The 19,659-nt window shown below is 46.0% G+C and overlaps 1 protein-coding gene across 7 annotated transcripts in view; it reads left to right on the forward strand.

The window, feature by feature from the left end:
• The window catches only part of TNS1 (tensin 1), a 374,732-nt gene that overhangs the window by 174,794 nt on the left and 180,279 nt on the right, over window positions 1–19,659 (forward strand). The window contains exon 1 of one of the 7 annotated variants that reach the window (XM_077273220.1): window positions 6,305–6,892. The exons of the other annotated variants lie outside the window; for them this stretch is intronic. The gene's annotated coding sequence lies outside the window, so the exon portion shown is untranslated. Of the gene's footprint in view, window positions 1–6,304; window positions 6,893–19,659 lie in introns of those variants that run through there. 7 annotated transcript variants of the gene reach the window in all.

The following is a 19,659-nucleotide window of genomic DNA, read 5'->3' on the forward strand; positions in this document are numbered from 1 at the left end:
TGTAACCCAGGAGTGATGGATTTGACATCGACTGGATTCCATGTCCGCATTACAGCTAAATGTCTCTCGTCCACTTGACCCAGGAGACTGGTAATAATGATGACAATTGTCATTAACACTGAGTGATGTTATGGTCTGCGCTGAATGATGAGGGGCAAATGACCCGATCTCTCCCCAGCAGCTATGCCGGACAGTGATGAGGGGACTGATGATCCGATCTCCCCCAGCAGCTATGCTGGACAGTGATGAGGGGGCAGATAACCCAATCTCCCCCAGCAGCTATGCTGGACAGTGATGAGGGGACTGATGATCCGATCTCCCCCAGCAGCTATGCTGGATAATGATGAGGGGGCAGATGACCCAATCTCCCCCAGCAGCTATGCTGGACAGTGATGAGGGGGCAGATGACCCAATCTCCCCCAGCAGCTATGCTGGACAGTGATGAGGGGACAGATGACCCAATCTCCCCCAGCAGCTATGCTGGACAGTGATGAGGGGGCAGATGACCCAATCTCCCCCCAGCAGCCATGCTGGATAATGATGAGGGGGCAGATGACACCATCTCCCCCAGCAGCTATGCTGGACAGTAATGAGGGGGCAGATGACCCGATCTCCCCCAGCAGCTATGCTGGACAGTGATGAGGAGGCAGATGACCCGATCTCCCCCCAGCAGCTATGCTGGATAGTGATGAGGGGACAGATGACCCGATCTCCCCCCAGCAGCTAAGCCGGACAGTGATGAGGTGACAGATGTCCCGATCTCTCCCAGCAGCTATGCTGGATAGTGATGAGGGGACAGATGACCCGATCTCCCCCCAGCTGCTATGCCGGACAGTGATGAGGGGACAGATGACCCGATCTCTCCCAGCAGCTATGCCGGACAGTGATGAGGGGCAAATGGCCCGATCTCCCCCCAGCGGCTAAGCCGGACAGTGATGAGCGGACAGATGTCCCGATCTCTCCCAGCAGCTATGCTGGATAGTGATGAGGGGACAGATGACCCGATCTCCCCCCAGCAGCTAAGCCGGACAGTGATGAGGGGACAGATGTCCCGATCTCTCCCAGCAGCTATGCTGGATAGTGATGAGGGTGCAGATGACCCGATCTCCCCCCAGCTGCTATGCCGGACAGTGATGAGGGGACAGATGACCCGATCTCTCCCAGCAGCTATGCCGGACAGTGATGAGGGGCAAATGACCCGATCTCCAGCAGCTATGCCGGACAGTGATGAGGGCCAGATGACCCGATCTCCCCCAGCAGCTATGCTGGACAGTGATGAGGGGGCAGATGACCCGATCTCCCCCCAGCAGCTATGCTGGACAGTAATGAGGGGACAGATGACCTGATCTCTCCCAGCAGCTATGCCGGACAGTGATGAGGGGGCAAATGACCCGATCTCCCCCCAGCAGTTATGCTGGACAGTGATGAGGGGACAGATGACCCGATCTATCCCAGCTGTTATGCCGGACAGTGCTGAGGGGACAGATGACCCGATCTCTCCCAGCAGCTATGCCGGACAGTGATGAGGGGGCAGATGACCCGATCTCTCCCAGCAGCTATGCCGGACAGTGATGAGGGGGCAAATGACCCGATCTCCCCCCAGCAGCTATGCTGGATAGTGATGAGGGGACAGATGACCCGATCTCCCCCCAGCAGCTATGCCGGACCGTGATGAGGGGGCAGATGACCCGATCTCCCCCCAGCTGCTATGCCGGACAGTGATGAGGGGGCAAATGACCCGATCTCCCCCCAGCAGCTATGCTGGATAGTGATGAGGGGACAGATGACCCGATCTTCCCCAGCATCTATGCTGGATAGTGATGAGGGGGGCAGATGACCCGATCTCCCCCAGCATCTATGCTGGATAGTGATGAGGGGGCAGATGACCCGATCTCCCCCCAGCAGCTATGCTGGACAGTAATGAGGGGGCAGATGACCCGATCACCCCCCAGCAGCTATGCCGGATAGTGATGAGGGGGCAAATGACCCGATCTCCCCCCAGTAGCTATGCTGGATAGTGATGAGGGGGCAGATCACCCCATCTGCACCCAGCAGCTATGCTGGATAGTGATGAGGGGGCAGATGACCCGATCTGCACCCAGCAGCTATGCTGGATAGTGATGAGGGTGCAGATGACCCGATCTCCCCCCAGCAGCTATGCTGGATAATGATGAGGGGACAGATGACCCGATCTCTCCCAGCAGCTATGCTGGATAGTGATGAGGGGGCAGATGACCCGATCTCCCCCAGGAGCTATGCTGGATAGTGATGAGGGGGCAGATGACCCAATCTCCCCCCAGCAGCTATGCTGGATAGTGATGAGGGAGCAGATGACCCGATCTCCCCCAGGAGCAATGCTGGATAGTGATGAGGGGGCAGATGACCCGATCTCCCCCCAGTAGCTATGCTGGATAGTGATGAGGGGGCAGATCACCCCATCTGCACCCAGCAGCTATGCTGGATAGTGATGAGGGGGCAGATGACCCAATCTCCCCCCAGCAGCTATGCTGGATAGTGATGAGGGAGCAGATGACCCGATCTCCCCCCAGCAGCTATGCTGGATAGTGATGAGGGGGCAGATCACCCCATCTGCACCCAGCAGCTATGCTGGATAGTGATGAGGGGGCAGATGACCCGATCTCCCCCCAGTAGCTATGCTGGATAGTGATGAGGGGGCAGATCACCCCATCTGCACCCAGCAGCTATGCTGGATAGTGATGAGGGGGCAGATGACCCAATCTCCCCCCAGCAGCTATGCTGGATAGTGATGAGGGAGCAGATGACCCGATCTCCCCCCAGCAGCTATGCTGGATAGTGATGAGGGGGCAGATCACCCCATCTGCACCCAGCAGCTATGCTGGATAGTGATGAGGGGGCAGATGACCCGATCTGCACCCAGCAGCTATGCTGGATAGTGATGAGGGTGCAGATGACCCGATCTCCCCCCAGCAGCTATGCTGGATAATGATGAGGGGACAGATGACCCGATCTCCCCCAGGAGCTATGCTGTATAGTGATGAGGGGACAGATGACCCGATCTGCACCCAGCAGCTATGCTGGATAGTGATGAGGGTGCAGATGACCCGATCTCTCCCAGCAGCTATGCTGGATAGTGATGAGGGGGCAGATGACCCGATCTCCCCCAGGAGCTATGCTGGATAGTGATGAGGGGACAGATGACCCGATCTGCACCCAGCAGCTATGCTGGATAGTGATGAGGGTGCAGATGACCCGAACCCCCCCCCAGCAGCTATGCTGGATAATGATGAGGGGACAGATGACCCGATCTCTCCCAGCAGCTATGCTGGATAGTGATGAGGGGGCAGATGACCCGATCTCCCCCAGGAGCTATGCTGGATAGTGATGAGGGGACAGATGACGCAGCCACCTCTAACCTAGACCTGCTCCATGTTATTGGAATATGAGGAATTTCACCTGGGGGGTGGAATGCCACTGAGATTATTTTTCTTACTCTCGCAGAGGTCGGAATGTGTCCATTACGGAGCACAGGTGCTCGGCTGGGGGTAGTTGTGCTCTGCGGGCCGCTCCAGTCTGTCACTTCTAACTTTTTACTGATGATTTTCCAGGACTCCTTCCCACCAGTCAGATGTGCTCACTCTCTATGTATCATGATAATAAGGTCTGCACTTTTCTAACATCTTTTCTTTCTGTTCTTTACCGTTTCCAAGATCTCTGCTTGTTGTCAGTGAATAGAACATGTCCTGATCCTATACTTCTTACTGCTGAGAGTTTGTTACATTTGTTTCTACTCTAGAGATCCCTCTGTGACCTACAAATATCACAGAACAAATTTCTCTTGTCTGGCCCGTTTGCTTCAATGTATCAGTGCAGCTAATAAGTATCATCCTGATGTCTAGACCATTTAGCTCAGGGAGGACCGGATTGTTTAGACTGGATGCAAATGTAACAAACTCATCTGCAAGAAGTTTGGAGGATTAGTAAATTATTAGGACTTACCTGCAATGAAAAATATTAGGTAGGAGGCCTTCTTAATGTTAGATGTAAGAAATGCACAAGGATCAGCAACAGAATAAAATCTAGAAGCGTTCATGGAGGAGAAAAGCAAAAATGTACAAAATGGTTACAAAACTGTGGAAAGCAAAGCAAAGTGTAACAGCAGCAAAGGGAAAGTATCACTTGAGGGATGGGGCGGACATAACTGGTGCAACCCATGCTCAGGGGCCCTAGATGTAAGGGGCCCACTTCCAGCTACAAAGCAGAGTCTGTCACAAACACATAAAGGGCTAAATTATGATGAGCTGTTGGATTGTGAGGGGTCCATATGCTGTGCTTGAACTGGGGCCCCTTCTGTCTGTGGCTGCCCCCTGTTGAGAGCTAAAGGGAAGATTTACAGAGGAAACCACTGGGCTCAGAATCTGCAGCTCCGCAAGTCGTATGTTGGAAAAAGCAGGACCAAAACACAAGCAAAAAGATTGCAAAATGCACAAGTACACGACAAAAAGTCAAAGTAATCACATGACAAGTTATTTAAATATATAAAATCTGAAATAAAAAATGAAGCGACTGCAAGGGGCCATGATTACATGTCTCCAGCCATATTGTGTATACAGCTCCTTTGCAGATCTATGTGCTTCTGTGGTTACAGGCTGCAAACAAAATCTATTTGGGTTTAGATCCTGCAGTCACTTGTTGTTCTCCATGTGAGAGGAGCGTGAAAGGGGAAACCCACTGAGGCCTGAACGTGCAGATCCACAAGTAACAAGGTCAACTACAGCGTAGTCCTCCAGCAAATCCTCCAGGTGTTCAGATACCCATCGGAGGATATTTCATCCTTTGTATATTCCCCATATGACTTTTTAATATATTGCGTGTTTCAATTTCTCATAAGTTTTCAGACCTGTAAAAAATCTACTGCAACTACTGATGTGTTGGCAGGAAAAACGCAACATAAAATATGTGTAGGTTTGATAAATTTTTAACATTTTTTGCATGCATTTTATGCGTTTCCACTCTCATTAGTATCGGTGAAATCTGCAGCAAAAACAATGAAGTCTTGAAATGATGCAGTTTGCAAATCTGCAAGGAAAATTAGCAAGGCGTGCAAGAGACTTCAAGATTTTCATTCACTTTGCTGGTACCAGCAAGTTTTGTAAGAAATCTGTGCTGAAAATTCGCAACTAAATCACAAGAAAACTGCAACATGTGCACAGACACTGACAGTAAAAAACTTATAATTACATGCCCTTATAGTGGATTTGTTTCTAATCAGCTCAAGCAGAATGTCCTGTCTCACACCAGTGCCTGATCATTCCAATATTCCACTACATCGTAGCAAATCCATCTGCTGTGTGATCAGTATTTGCGTTGTTTTCTTCTAATTAGAAACAATACTCTTTCAATTCACTGACAGTAAGCAGAGATCTTACTACGGTACTGAAGATACATTGAAGCACAAAGTCTATTAGAAAAGTTACAGAACTTTTTTATGATCCAATGATCTATATTTATTTTTATTTCCTCCCACAATCCAAAGACATACTGATAGGGAATGTAGATTGTGAGCCCCAATGTGTACAGTGATGGTGACGTCTGTACAGCGCTGCGGAATATGATGGCGCTATATAAACAAATCATAATCATTATTTACATGCTCTGCTGTGAGCGCCACCTTGTGGCCGGGGGTGGTCATGTCCCTTCCTGCACACAACAGTGGAAGTTTCTTGTTATATAATTAGATTTGGATTATAAATCTATTTGTTTTATGGAATAAATTCTTCCAATCCTAATGTCCGGTTCAGTCATTGGGCAGTTAGGTAATTTCCACCCAATGTGGATGACTGTGGACCACGGGGTGCAGCGGTAGCTGTTGCCACTCAGGGTCTTGTCCCAGTGGGTGAAGGGGCTCTGAAGGCCTTTCCATCACCAGTATCATATGGTAATTGGGGGAGGGGCTGTTCTAGATTTTGCATTGGGGGTCTGGGTTCCTCAGGTAGACCCCCTACCTGAAGCTGTCAGTGGAGCCTTTGCTGATATGGGTCTAAATTTTCATGCAAAAAAAAAAAAAGCAAATCTTGCACTGAGAGCGTTGTGCGCAGCCCGCCTGGCAGGGGCAGGGTTAACAGACAGGAAGCCAGCTGCATGTACAGTTTTTATTTTATAACATGTGGAAGAGAACTGGAGAAGGACTAGCTGGTGAGGCCCCTCCTGCCTCCACCTCTCCCAGCTGTGCCCCCTCCCACCTGGCCGCAGTCCCCCCCACCTACCCCCAGCCCCAGCAATCCTGCTGTTCTCTCCTGTATGTGTGTTCTAATGTTATTTCCCCACTCCTGGATTCCATGCCCTTTAAGGCTGCACAGATCAGTAAAGCAGCCAGGAGTTGCTGTTGGGTGTGTATGTGTTTTGCTTGGAGTGAACAGCTCAGGAAAAAAAAAAAAGGAACAAGATTGAGGCAAATGGATAGAAAGGAATAAGCGCCCCCTCCCTCCCTACATCGCATTTCAGCTTTTTTTCATACACAGTGTTTGCCTCAGCCCCACGCGGCTCACACACAGGGACAGAGCTTGCGCCGCTTACACTTCTGCTCCCACATTTTTCCTTCTGGGAACTTTCTCTGCTTTTTTCGCTTTTTGCAACATTGTTTCAATTTGTTGCAGACATTGACACTTCTTGTATCCTGATACATTCTATCACTTTCTTGGCATCACTCTGCCCCCTCCCTCCTCACTTTACCTTTGTGTCCAGATGAGAAGAAAGGAAGGACGGAGCCAGATACATTGTTGTTTTTTTTCGTTTTTCTTTTTTATTGATTCCCAGTTAAACTTTGGATTTGTACAAGAAAATTAAATATCAAGGAGCGGCGGTGGCACCTGGAGGAGGCTGATACTGTGGGATCTTGTGGCAGCTGTGTAAGGTGAGAGAAGGGACAAGTGTGAGACTTTGTGCCGGTGGAGATGGCGCATCCAGACTATGATGGCAATGACATTCATGGCACAGACAGGAGGAAGACTGGGAATGATGGGTGACCGATTATACGGCGGAGTCCAAGGCAGCCTCATATGGGGACTAGAACACCCAAATACCTGGATAGGTGAAGAGAGACAGACATACTATATTTTATTTATTAAATGTATACATATAGCTGACATAGCAGAGCCGAGTTAGTAATTTCATGCCATGGGCCGTTATGCCATTACATGTTGTCATTTACGCTTTTCCATGCTTTGCAGGTAAACTTTTTGCAATATCTCAATTAAATGTCATATTGCATCAAAAAATGACAAACTCCGCTCTGCTACATCTGCACATTTTAACATTTTAGACTCCTTTTTTGACAGCTTTATGTAGACCATGACAGATGGTGGGATACTTGGATTCCTGATGATATTGTAGACCTAAACTGCTGGTGATTCAGTGGAAAGCTGGGTTTACAGTAAAGATGACATTTGTCATGTTTGGCCTATTACACACACAGAAATGTTCTTAGGACTGAACCATTTCTCCTTTTCGTCATCTAAAAAAACCAAACAAAACGCTTTCCATTTCTTATGACTGAATTCTCTATCCGATATCAAAATGACAAACTCAGCTCACCTATAACTGCACACTTTAATTTTCGATGAATTTTGCTGACAGCCTTATGGCTGGCGGTGGGGATATATGTGGATTCTTGAGGATAAATCGATGATACAATGCAAAACTTAAGGGTTTGTATTGAAGATTTCTGACCAATCAGACCGACCTGACAGATGATGAAATTGGTCAGATTTGGCCATTTACACCCACAGATATTTAGTTAGAACAAAACCAATAATTTACATCTTCATCTGAAAATTAAACCTCTCCAATTCCTATGATGTATATTGGCAGATGGATGAAACAGATTTCAATCAGATCAATTTCCATTTACACATCAATATAGATTGCAATAAGCCTTACTGGCCAGAAATTGGTCAGATATCTGCCACAGTATGCATTACGTCTATGCTATCGATATTCTGATTGTAATGTGATGCATTTGCTCTTGTGCAGCTTTTTGCAATAATGTATCCAGCAGTTGATATATTCCTCTGAGATATATTTAATATTCTGGTTGCTGATTGATTCATTAATGAAGGATGTGGAACATTTTGAACAAGTTGTATTTGTCGGTGTAAGCAATCTTGGAGGCTGAGATGTCTGTGTGCAGCACAGTCCGGAGGATGATTGATGATGATGATGATACTGTGGTTACTGTTTGACAGGACATGCTGGAGCTTGTAGTTCGCTAGACTCCTTTGCATTGGCATGTTGGATTACTTAGCAATTTTTTCAGATATTCTAATTTTCAATGAGACAATGTTTATTTCAAAGAAATCTATGTAAATAATTTTATGCCTGAAAATGACAAGAGTATTCTAGGAGTGATCTGTGCTGAGAAAGCTTGCAAACACATTAATTCTGATTAGCCGATAAATGTGTCACTCCTAGAACACTTTAATCATTCTTGACATAAAAGTATCTGCATCGATTTTTCTGGCTAACACAGTACCATAATATAATTTTTATTGTAAAAAATACAAAACCTGCAATTATTTTATGAAAGTAGGAGATGCTGGAAATCAAAATATTGCAACCTGTGCATCACCTCATCCTTCAGCCTGCGTTACGTGCACCTATCACCTGCAGGGAGTCGTTTCTATAAGGCTATATGCCCATGTTGTAGAATATAAGCAGATTTTTCCCCATCAAAACCGCACACCCTTGCCAGGGAAAACGCCAGCGTTTTTGTTGTTTTTTTCATGCGTTTTTGTCCATGCGTTCCAATACAAGTATATGGCTGCGGAATCGCCGCGATTCCGCAAAATTAATGAACATGCTGCTTTTTTTTTTTCTGGGATGCGATTCTGCTGCGGAAAAATATGCAGCATGGGCCCAGCAATTGTGGAATGCAATTAAAATGAATGGGATGCGTTTTGTTAGCCTTTTTTAAAGCGTTTCCGGAGCGGAAACGCTTAAAAAACGCAACGTGGGCACGCAGCCAAAGTTCCATCACCTGCAGTCTTTAGGGTTGGATGCTGGCCTCTACATCATTGGTCACAGGTTCCTTTACTATCTTGCGCTTTTGGTCAGATCAGACGTAGCAGAGCTGAACTGGGGAGATGAAGCTGCAGCAGCACTGGTCAGATGGAGCAGAGAGGGTTACTCTCCTCAGGTGAAGTGGAGCTGAGTGTGTCTCATGTTACAGAACTCCGATGATCAGAGCCTGTCACATATCACAAGATTGAGTTTATCAGATTGAGTCTGACAGATGTACTGTAAATTATAGTTTGTTACTTGTATTTTTCTTTCATTTTTTAAATAGAACTGTAATGACATAATAGTTAATAGAAAATACTTTTTCAGCTCTGCTACATGTAAACAGGCCAGGGAACATGGTCACATAGTTATGTCTCAAGTCTAAACATACAAATCTTTAATATCCATATTTATTGAAATGATTTGTTGTCAGTCACCTATATTGCAGCGATGTATCAATACAAAACATCATGAAGTCCAAAGAGAATCACATGAGAAATGATGACTACACCCTGAAGCCTCACCACACCATGTGCTGGACAGTCTGTGCCAATGGGCAGCATGAGGCCAACTGGGCAACCCGACCCGTGTAGTCTCCGGATAGCTGGGTGTTTACAAACAAGTGACCATGTGACACCTGTCAGTAATGATGTGGAAAGTGTCCGAGGTGTCTGTCTCTTCCCTTGTCAGTAACATGTCAGTAACTGACCACTAAAACAAAGATATAAATAAGAAAAACGTATAATAATGTAAAGTTAGTATAAGTAATTGGTAATTCTAATATACAGTGCCTTGTGAAAGTATTCGGCCCCCTGGAACTTTTCAACCTTTTCCCACATATCATTCTTCATACATAAAGACACCAAATGTAAATTTTTGGTGAAGAATCAACAACAAGTGGAACACAATTGTGAAGTTGAATGAAATTTATTGGTTATTTTACATTTTTGTGGAAATTCAAAAACTGAAAAGTGGGGCGTGCAATATTATTCAGCCCCTTTAACGTAATACTTTGTTGCGCCACCTTTTGCTGCGATTACAAGTCTCTTGGAGAATGTCTCTATCAGTTTTGTACATCAAGAGACTGAAATTCTTGCCCATCCTTCCTTGGCAAACAGCTCGAGCTCAGTGAGGTTTGATGGAGATCGTTTGTGAACAGCAGTTTTCAGCTCTTTCCACAGATTCTCCATTGGATTGAGGTCTGGACTCTGACTTGGCCATTCTAACACCTGGATACGTTTATTTGTGAACCATTCCATTGTAGATTTTATGTTTGGGATCATTGTCTTGTTGGAAGACAAATCTCCGTCCCAGTCTCAGGTCTTTTGCAGACTCCAACAGGTTTTCTTCAAGAATGGTCCTGTATTTGACTCCATCCATCTTCCCATCAATTTTAACCATCTTCCCTGTCCCTGCTGAAGAAAAGCAGGCCCAAACCATGATGCTGCCACCACCATGTTTGACAGTGGGGATGGTGTGTTCAGGGTGATGAGCTGTGTTGCCTTTACGCCAAACATATCGTTTGGCATTGTTGGCAAAAAGTTCGATTTTGGTTTCATCTGACGAGAGCACCTTCTTCCACATGTTTGGTGTCTCCCAGGTGGCTTGTTGCAAACTTTAAACAACACTTTTTATGGATATCTTTGAGAAATGGCTTTCTTCTTGCCACTCTTCCATAAAGGCCAGATTTGTGCAGTGTACGACTGATTGTTGTCCTATGGACAGGCTGTCCCACCTCAGCTGTAGATCTCTGCAGTTCATCCAGAGTGATCATGGGCCTCTTGGCTGCATCTCTGATCAGTCTTCTCCTTGTTTGAGATGAAAGTTTAGAGGGACGGCCGGGTCTTGGTAGATTTGCAGTGGTATGATACTCCTTCCATTTCAATATGATCGCTTGCACAGTGCTCCTTGGGATGATTAAAGTTTTGGAAATCATTTTGTATCCAAATCCGGCTTTAAACGTCTCCACAACAGTATCACGGACCGGCCTGTTGTGTTCCTTGGTCTTCATGATGCTCTCTGTGCTTCACACAGAACCCTGAGACTATCACAGAGCAGGTGCATTTATACGGAGACTTGGTTACACACAGGTGGATTATATTTATCATCATTAGGCATTTAGGACAACATTGTGTTAGGAGTCACTGTTAAATGTTTATCCTGTGTTCCTCTTGAGTTACATCCTGTATTATACCCCAGAGCTGCACTCACTATTCTGCTGGTGCAGTCACTGTGTACATACATTACATTACTGATCCTGAGTTAACTCCTGTATTCTACTCCAGAGCTGCACTCACTATTCTGCTGGTGCAGTCACTGTGCACATACATTGCATTACTGATCCTGAGTTACATCCTGCATTATACTCCAGAGCTGCACTCACTATTCTGCTGGTGCAGTCACTGTGCACATACATTGCATTACTGATCCTGAGTTACATCCTGCATTATACTCCAGAGCTGCACTCACTATTCTGCTGGTAGTTATTGTAATGTGTCAGCCAGCTTGTTATCAGACACTCTGCTCAGCTTACCTGAGCCATTAGTTTCTTGTTCACCAGATATCTCTGCCGAGCCTGGTGTAAAGATGTCACTCCCAAAAATACAAATCACCAGAGCTGTCCAGATACTGAACAACAAGAATAGTATTCTAGAAGATTGCTGCTCTGAAGCTAGCACTCCCTTTACAGATAAAGGATCCATATCAGTTATCACACAGTGTATTACTTAATTACCATTTAATTTTCACTTATACCTGTCTATAAAGTGTTCTGGTTCATTACGATATTCAACATCTTTTCTAGCTTTGAAGAAAAACATTTCAAACACACAATTATAACTGGATAAGAGCCTATCACAGAGCAAAATGGGTTTGTTAAAATTGTATCCAGATTGTATCATCTTCTGATCTGAGCAAAGTGTTCAGACCAATACATTTTACCTGCGCTGATACATTGTAACAAACTATCAGGACTGGAGAGGTTATAGAGAATTGTCTAGCTTGGATAAAATTGTAAAAATCCACAGCTGTGAGAAGAATTACAGCTATTTAGCCACTGGATAACCGCAAGCAGAGAGTTTGAAAATGGAAACAAATTTATACAAGAGGCACAAACTAATACCGTAATCGGCATTATTTTAAAGTGACTTTTCTTATGTCTCATGGAATTTGTTTCTTTTGTTTGCTCAAAATTCTTCAAAAAGAAGCGCGTGGGTTGTTTAATTTTGCTCAAAATGAAATGGTCTTTTTTCCTGTCTTTTAGATTTTTCCCTTTTTGTTGTCTTTTATCTTGTTTTTCACCTTTCTAGAGCAAAAAGTCACATATTTCTTTAAAATGTTGCATATTCATCTTCAACTGTGCAAAAATTAGATTGGACAGACGATTAGTTCTCCGTAAGGCAGTCGAGTACAATTTAGCCAAAAAGATAGCAACATTTTGATAAGATGCAAATTATTAATTATGCTGCAATGCTTTGATTAGAAATATCGTGCCCATAATGGCAAACAAAATAAATAAATAAAACAGAAAAAAACAAGTTACATTTTCTTTAAAAATTATCAAATTGAATAATGAACAAGGCGCAAACATTAGTCGCTGTTAGAAGCATTTTTACTCCAGAGAAAAGTGCAAAGACGATGAATCGAGGCCAAAGTGTATTAGAAAGTTGCAGAACTTTTCATTTCATTCCGATTGATTTATAATGGTTTGATCACTACGGACGCAGTAAATATTCTCATATATGAGTCTGAGTGGTGTCTATGGCTACAGCAGTTTTATAATATACGAGGAGCTGAGCTTTCTACCTGGGTTATCTCTCCATCAGAGACTCAGTCCCAACATGCTTTTCTGTAAAAACATTTTGGAATTCCGAAACATCTGGGAATAGGATCAGCTCCGGCTTCTAGGAGTCATCATGCGAGGAGCCGCATCCATGCGCCTCATACCTCCCTGATAATGATTATGGGAAGCGACTGTTATTGTTACACGTGGGGAAATCACCGAAATCATGAACAGAAGAGAAATCAAAGACCTTGAGCAGAAAGAAAGTAAGACTCCTCCATCCAATGCAGGAATATCTGATACTGAGAAAGCTGGGTGGAAATCAATATGGCTGTCATTACAGAAGGATTGCCAGTGGGCTTTTTTTTTTTTTTTTCAGAGCGCTGAGTAGGAAACTATACTAGTTATACATCATCTTTTTTCAATATCTAACTAGATTTACCATTGAGGAATCATGGAAAGCTGGGTGGCCAACAAAATGGCTGACGGACACATTTACCGAATAGAAATTATGATCGTTATCCAGTGACTGAAGCACCATTATCAAGATCTAATTAGATTTACCATTCAGGAATCATGTAGGAGGACAAATAAACATATTGGTTGTGACTCAAGTTTGCCAGATACAGATATTAGCAAAAAATAGTTTTTGAGGCACAAAGAGTTCTTTAAAAGAACAGTGAAAATGGTGCTTTATGCCTATTCCTAGCCCCTCGGGGGCGGGGTTTGGTGTAGGCATCAAAAGAACACCAATAGGGAAATCCCTTTTTTATGTCCCACCCCTGAGGCCATGCATTAGGCGGATCAGCAAATCCTGTTAATTAAAAACTCCTAACATGTAGATTCAGGCGTGAATGTCACTTCAGTGTCCCCTTCATAAATTTAGAAGTATCCACAAAGCTGAGGAATATGGAGCAGTTTTTGAAGATCTTTATACTGTAAAGTGTCCCCTGTGCTATTGATTTGGATGGAATATCATAATCACTAGTGGAATAATACGAAGCTTCTGGCACCAAATCCCCCCCCCCCTCAATTATCACATATTTTTTGTACAAGAGGGTGTTTTTGGTTCCATCAGGCTCCAGGTCCACGAGTAACCGCAGCCTCTGAACCCACCCATGTCACAGATTGCACAGTACCCAGGGGAAACCCACACAAACACTGGGAGAACATACAAACTACTTACAGAAGTTGTCCCTGGTGGGATCTGAACCCAGGACCCAAGGGCTGCAAAGCAATAGTGCTAACCACTCAGCCACCCTGCTAACCACTGAACCACCATGCTCACCACTGAGTTGCCCTGCTAACCACTGAGCCACCACGCTAACCACTGAGCCACCCTGCTAACCACTGAGCCACCCTGATATGTAGCAGGTCCATAGTCTGGGAATGGTGCAACTTTTTAACTGCCTGTAGCCCGATTTGGAGCCATGGCGACTTGATGGATGAACGCCCAGTGGGAGATGGATCTTGTGCAGCCTCTATTGGTCTCCAGGGTCTTCTCCGCCATTATCTTGGTAGTATCTTAGATCCCTACAGCTCATCTTCTTGGCCCTTCAGTGGGTGATATGGGAGGAGGACGATTTGGGGGATTCTGTAGCCACTTTTTAGTTTTTCGAGTTCCTCACCCTGCACTTGATCTATTGGCCTTATCATGAACTAGTAGTGTAATGCGCTTATCCCCGGTTCCGTTCTCATTATTAAAGTTCTCAGTGGCGGGATTAATCGCCGGCTCCGCAGCCGGTAACGTAACCCCTTGTGTTCCCTTCCTCGTGGATAAAGGAGTCTTTGTCAGGACCCCTGTAAGTGACAGTTGCCAAATATAGTCTTAGCGGTGCAGCCGAGCGCTTAGAAAAACAAACGCTTCTTCTGGAGTGAGTCCGCTGGGGGTAGTTGTGCCAGACGACCCTGCGTGGAATTCATTCCCGTCAGCAAATGTATGGATTCTTTATTTGCCTGATAAAACATGAAAAGCGAAAGAGGCGAAAGTGCGTTTATCTGCGCTCGCTGCGTGTACCGACAGCCAGGCCTGGCGCGATAGCGCTATCTGTGCACACGCCGTAGGATCGGGCCCTTTGTGTCTGGGCCGCCACTTCATGACTGAGAGGTGAAAATAGTTCTTGGCACAGATCTATGCTCCGATACAGCAGAGCTGAGTTTGTTATACTTGGTGGAGCCGAGTCCAATAGATGTAGCAGAGTTAAAGGGGTTGTCCAGGATTACAAAAAACATTTTTTCTTTCTTTCATAAAGAGCGCCACTCCTGACCACAGGTTGGGCATGGTATAGCAGCTCATCACGGTCAGGGCCCAGGGACAGTGCTGGCTGACAACTGCGGGTATGATTAATACAACAGCTCATCAGTTGTCGTTCAGTTTTACTAGTCCTGAGAGTTATCTGCGTAGAAGCGCTGGATAGGAGGATGTGTATTAGGTGCTAGTCAGGAGTTTGGGAAAGCTGAGTGACAGAAGATTGTGTAATGGCGGTCCATTCCTGAATCTACACTGCTACATAATAAGCCAGATTTCTATTTGGGGAGTCTTGGAAAGCTGGATAGTGACCCCTGTGAGCAAGAATAAAAGTGTGGGTGTAAAAGGGCTAAAAACAACCTCCCACCAGTAACTGATATTTGCATGTGCTGCCCCCCCCCCAGTAATGCACATGATACATAGATGATAGGTTTGGGGTCAGTGGGATTCTCAGGTTCACATTATATAGATGAGACTGTTATATACTGAGTGCAATATAATGACAAAACATTGTAACCAACCCTCAGCTGTGAGACCTATTGGATCACAACAGCGATTCAGCTTCTGAATGTATTGGAGAGATTCCCCCCAGCAAGCAGAGATCTTGAAAACCGTGAAGAACTGAAACACACAGGCCCTGATTCATCAAGCAACATTTGACAGAATTCTGGCATTAAACTGCTTACAATGTCATAACTTGAAGTTGCACAAAACTTTTGCAACTGTTGGCGTTTTTACATCTTTCTCTGCCAACCTTTTGAAAAATGCGCATAGCTTGGGTGGGACAGGGTGGGGTCAAACGCTAAATAACTTATTTACATCTAAATGGCGGCAATAATGGGGACAGAGATGTACACTAGCCACTGAGTGCTGGTGAAAGAAGCGCCAAAATAATTAGGAGGGGCCCATTGCTGGATTTGATGCATATTGCTCCATTTTACTGATGAGCAAAGAGTAAATCTTGGTGAATCGGGGCCAACGTGTATTAAAAAGTTTCCAAACTTTTTATTTGCCGCCCTCAGATTCTGATCCTATGCCCGCCACCCTTGCAGTGTCTGCGCCTCCGACATTGTCGCTCCAGCTTTGGTAAATCATTGACAGGACCTTTAAGTGACAAAACATCCGTAGTTTATATTATGTCTCCTTGGAAACACGGACACCTCGTTATCACCATGGCTGATCGCTTTATAGCACTGCAAACACTTCATACCCGGTGACCCTGACCCTGCGGCCCAGGGTGCTGCCCCGGAAGGGTTAACATTGAATTCACCCTTGATACAGAAAGTGGCATGGGGTAAGATAAGCGGCGCCCAGGTGTTCAGTCGGATGTAACCTAAAACTGCGGCTCCAGTCTGACATTTATAAACCGTTGTATCTGATTCCGGGAAAGCTGGGTGGCATCTATTCAGACACTAGGAAGGGCATAACTATATTAGGTGCGTGGGTTGTAATCACACCCTGGCCCTGGAGACTAAGGTGCCCCATAGGAAAAGTCTACAACTATTAAAGACCCGTCATAATTGGGGGCCCTGTTGGGGATTTGGCATTGGGGCCCACAAGCTTCAAATTTCACCCCTGGTCAATAGCATAAGGAGAGTTTTTTGATCTGGCAATATGTCACCCAGCTTTCTCTGTGCCCTGCATGGCAAACCTCTGAGATTAAAGGGACTCTGTCACCTGAATTTGGAGGGAACAATTTTCAGCCATAGAGGCGGGGTTTTTGGGTGTTTGATTCACCCTTTCCTTACCCGCTGGCCGCATGCTGGCTGCAATATTGGATTGAAGTTCATTCTCTGTCCTCCATAGTACACGCCTGCGTAAGGCAAGATTGCCTTGTGCAGGCATGTACTACGGAGGACAGAGGATGAACTTCAATCCAATATTGCAGCCAGCGGGTAAGGAAAGGGTGAATCAAACACCCGAAAACCCCGCCTCTATGGCTGAAAATTGTTCCCTCCAATTTCAGGTGACAGAGTCCCTTTAAGATCTAATAAAACTTCCATGCTCCCCCCTAAAGAAGTCAAATAGACAGAATCCACTTCCAAAGTCTGGAAAATCTGTGTTACATCCTCTGAGAGCTCATTTTTAAGACCTCTGCATGCTGACAGTGAATGGGAACATGCTGAAAACCTATAAAACCTTAGACCTGAAGGTTTGCTACAATTATATCCAGTGCAGACAATCCTCTGTGAGATAAATCCATCAGCAGCTCAAATTTCATCTCTCCTGATCGTTAGTTACAATGTATTAATTCAGGTGAAATGTATACGGTATATCCGAAATCCAGATGCTGACCTGACAGAGGATGTCTTGACTGGATGCAATTGTGACAAATCCTCACCTGTGAGAAGCCCCTGCTCTGTGCAGGGACTTATATCTGTTTGATATAAGATTAAGAATATCCCCATTCACTGAGTGCAAGCGGTGTTATCATATATTCTATTCTAAGATATAGGAAAAGTTATCCATCTCTTTATTTTTCCTTTTTCCCATAACAATAAGATTTTTGATTCATTTTTATCTCTTGCAAATGGTTCTATAAAAAATGGAAGTAATTATTGTACTAAACCAGTCGTGTCGTCTGCGGTATCATATCCCCGTCCTCACAAAGAGCCCCATTCACTGAAACTGCCGCGTTTTCACGTCTGGCAGGAAGAAATAATAAGTTTGAGCTCTTTTATATGTTTGCTGCCTTTTGAAACATGGCTCTTAACTGATTGTAGGGTTGGTAGAACTGGGCGGTGTGGCCTTACCTGGGCGGTGTGGCCTTACCTGGGCGGTGTGGCCTTACCTGGGCGGTGTGGTCTTACCTGGGCGGTGTGGTCTTACCTGGGCGGTGTGGCCTTACCTGGGCGGTGTGGCCTTACCTGGGCGGTGTGGCCTTACCTGGGCGGTGTGGCCTTACCTGGGCGGTGTGGCCTTACCTGGGCGGTGTGGCCTTACCTGGGCGGTGTGGTCTTACCTGGGCGGTGTGGTCTTACCTGGACGGTGTTGTCTTACCTGGGAGGTGGCGTCTTACCTTGGGGATAGTGTCTTACCTGGGCGGTGTTGTCTTACCTGGGCAGTGTTGTCTTACCTGGGCAATGTTGTCTTACCTGGGCGGTGTTGTCTTACCTGGGCGGTGTTGTCTTACCTGGGCGGTGTTGTCTTACCTGGGCGGTGTTGTCTTACCTGGGCGGTGTTGTCTTACCTGGGTGGTAGCGTCTTACCTGGGTGGTGGTTTTCTTACTTGGGCTGTGGTTTTCTTACTTGGGTGGTAGCATCTTACCTGGGCGGTATTGTCTTACCTGGGTGGTAGCGTCTTACCTGGGAGGTGGTTTTCTTACTCGGGCGGTAGCATCTTACCTGGGCGGTGTGGTTTTACCTGGACGATGTGGTCTTACCTGGGCGGTATTGTCTTACCTGGGCGGTATTGTCTTACCTGGGCGGTGTCGTCTTACCTGGGCAATGTTGTCTTACCTGGGCGGTGTTGTCTTACCTGGGCGGTGTTGTCTTACCTGGGCGGTGTTGTCTTACCTGGGCGGTGTTGTCTTACCTGGGCGGTGTTGTCTTACCTGGGCGGTGTTGTCTTACCTGGGTGGTAGCGTCTTACCTGGGTGGTGGTTTTCTTACTTGGGCTGTGGTTTTCTTACTTGGGTGGTAGCATCTTACCTGGGCGGTATTGTCTTACCTGGGTGGTAGCGTCTTACCTGGGAGGTGGTTTTCTTACTCGGGCGGTAGCATCTTACCTGGGCGGTGTGGTTTTACCTGGACGATGTGGTCTTACCTGGGCGGTATTGTCTTACCTGGGCGGTATTGTCTTACCTGGGCGGTGTCGTCTTACCTGGGCGGTATTGTCTTACCTGGGTGGTAGCGTCTTACCTGGGAGGTGGTTTTCTTACTCGGGCGGTAGCATCTTACCTGGGCGGTGTGGTTTTACCTGGACGATGTGGTCTTACCTGGGCGGTATTGTCTTACCTGGGCGGTATTGTCTTACCTGGGCGGTATTGTCTTACCTGGGCGGTGTCGTCTTACCTGGGCGGTGTTGTCTTACCTGGGGGGTGGTGTCTTACTTGGGCGGTAGTATCTTACCTGGGCGGTTTCCTACTGGCTGCCTCCTTCAGTCCTCTCCTGGTATTCTCCCCTTCATCCCCTGAATGGTTACTAAGTTTCTGATACCTGATTTGACTTTCCTTTTAAAGGGTTTGTTGCCTCTTCTTTTCTTCAGGAGCGCCGCGCTCCTCTGCTTCACGACTTCCTGCGGGGGACAATGCGCTCCTGAAGATTGTCTATTCGGACCAGCAGCATTGCCGCAGTATTTGCCCACACTATACGTCTTCCAATGCCGCTATAAGAGGCATCTTTACCTCTGCAGCATCGGAGGAGCAATAGGACAGTGCAGCTGAGATCCAGCAACACGGCCAGCTTCAGAGCAGCGCTTACAAGCTCTACAGCACTGCGCTCCATGCCCAGGAATCCGGCTACTTCTCTTAGATTGCAGTGTTGGCTAGTAACCTAGGTAACCAGTACTAATTTAGAAAGTTATAAATCCTTCCATTTTCAAGACTTTATAACAATAAAGAAATTTCAGTTGTATTTTGCTGGTATTTACAAG

Source organism: Ranitomeya variabilis, chromosome 7 (assembly GCF_051348905.1).
Source record: "Ranitomeya variabilis isolate aRanVar5 chromosome 7, aRanVar5.hap1, whole genome shotgun sequence".
NCBI lineage: Eukaryota > Metazoa > Chordata > Amphibia > Anura > Dendrobatidae > Ranitomeya > Ranitomeya variabilis.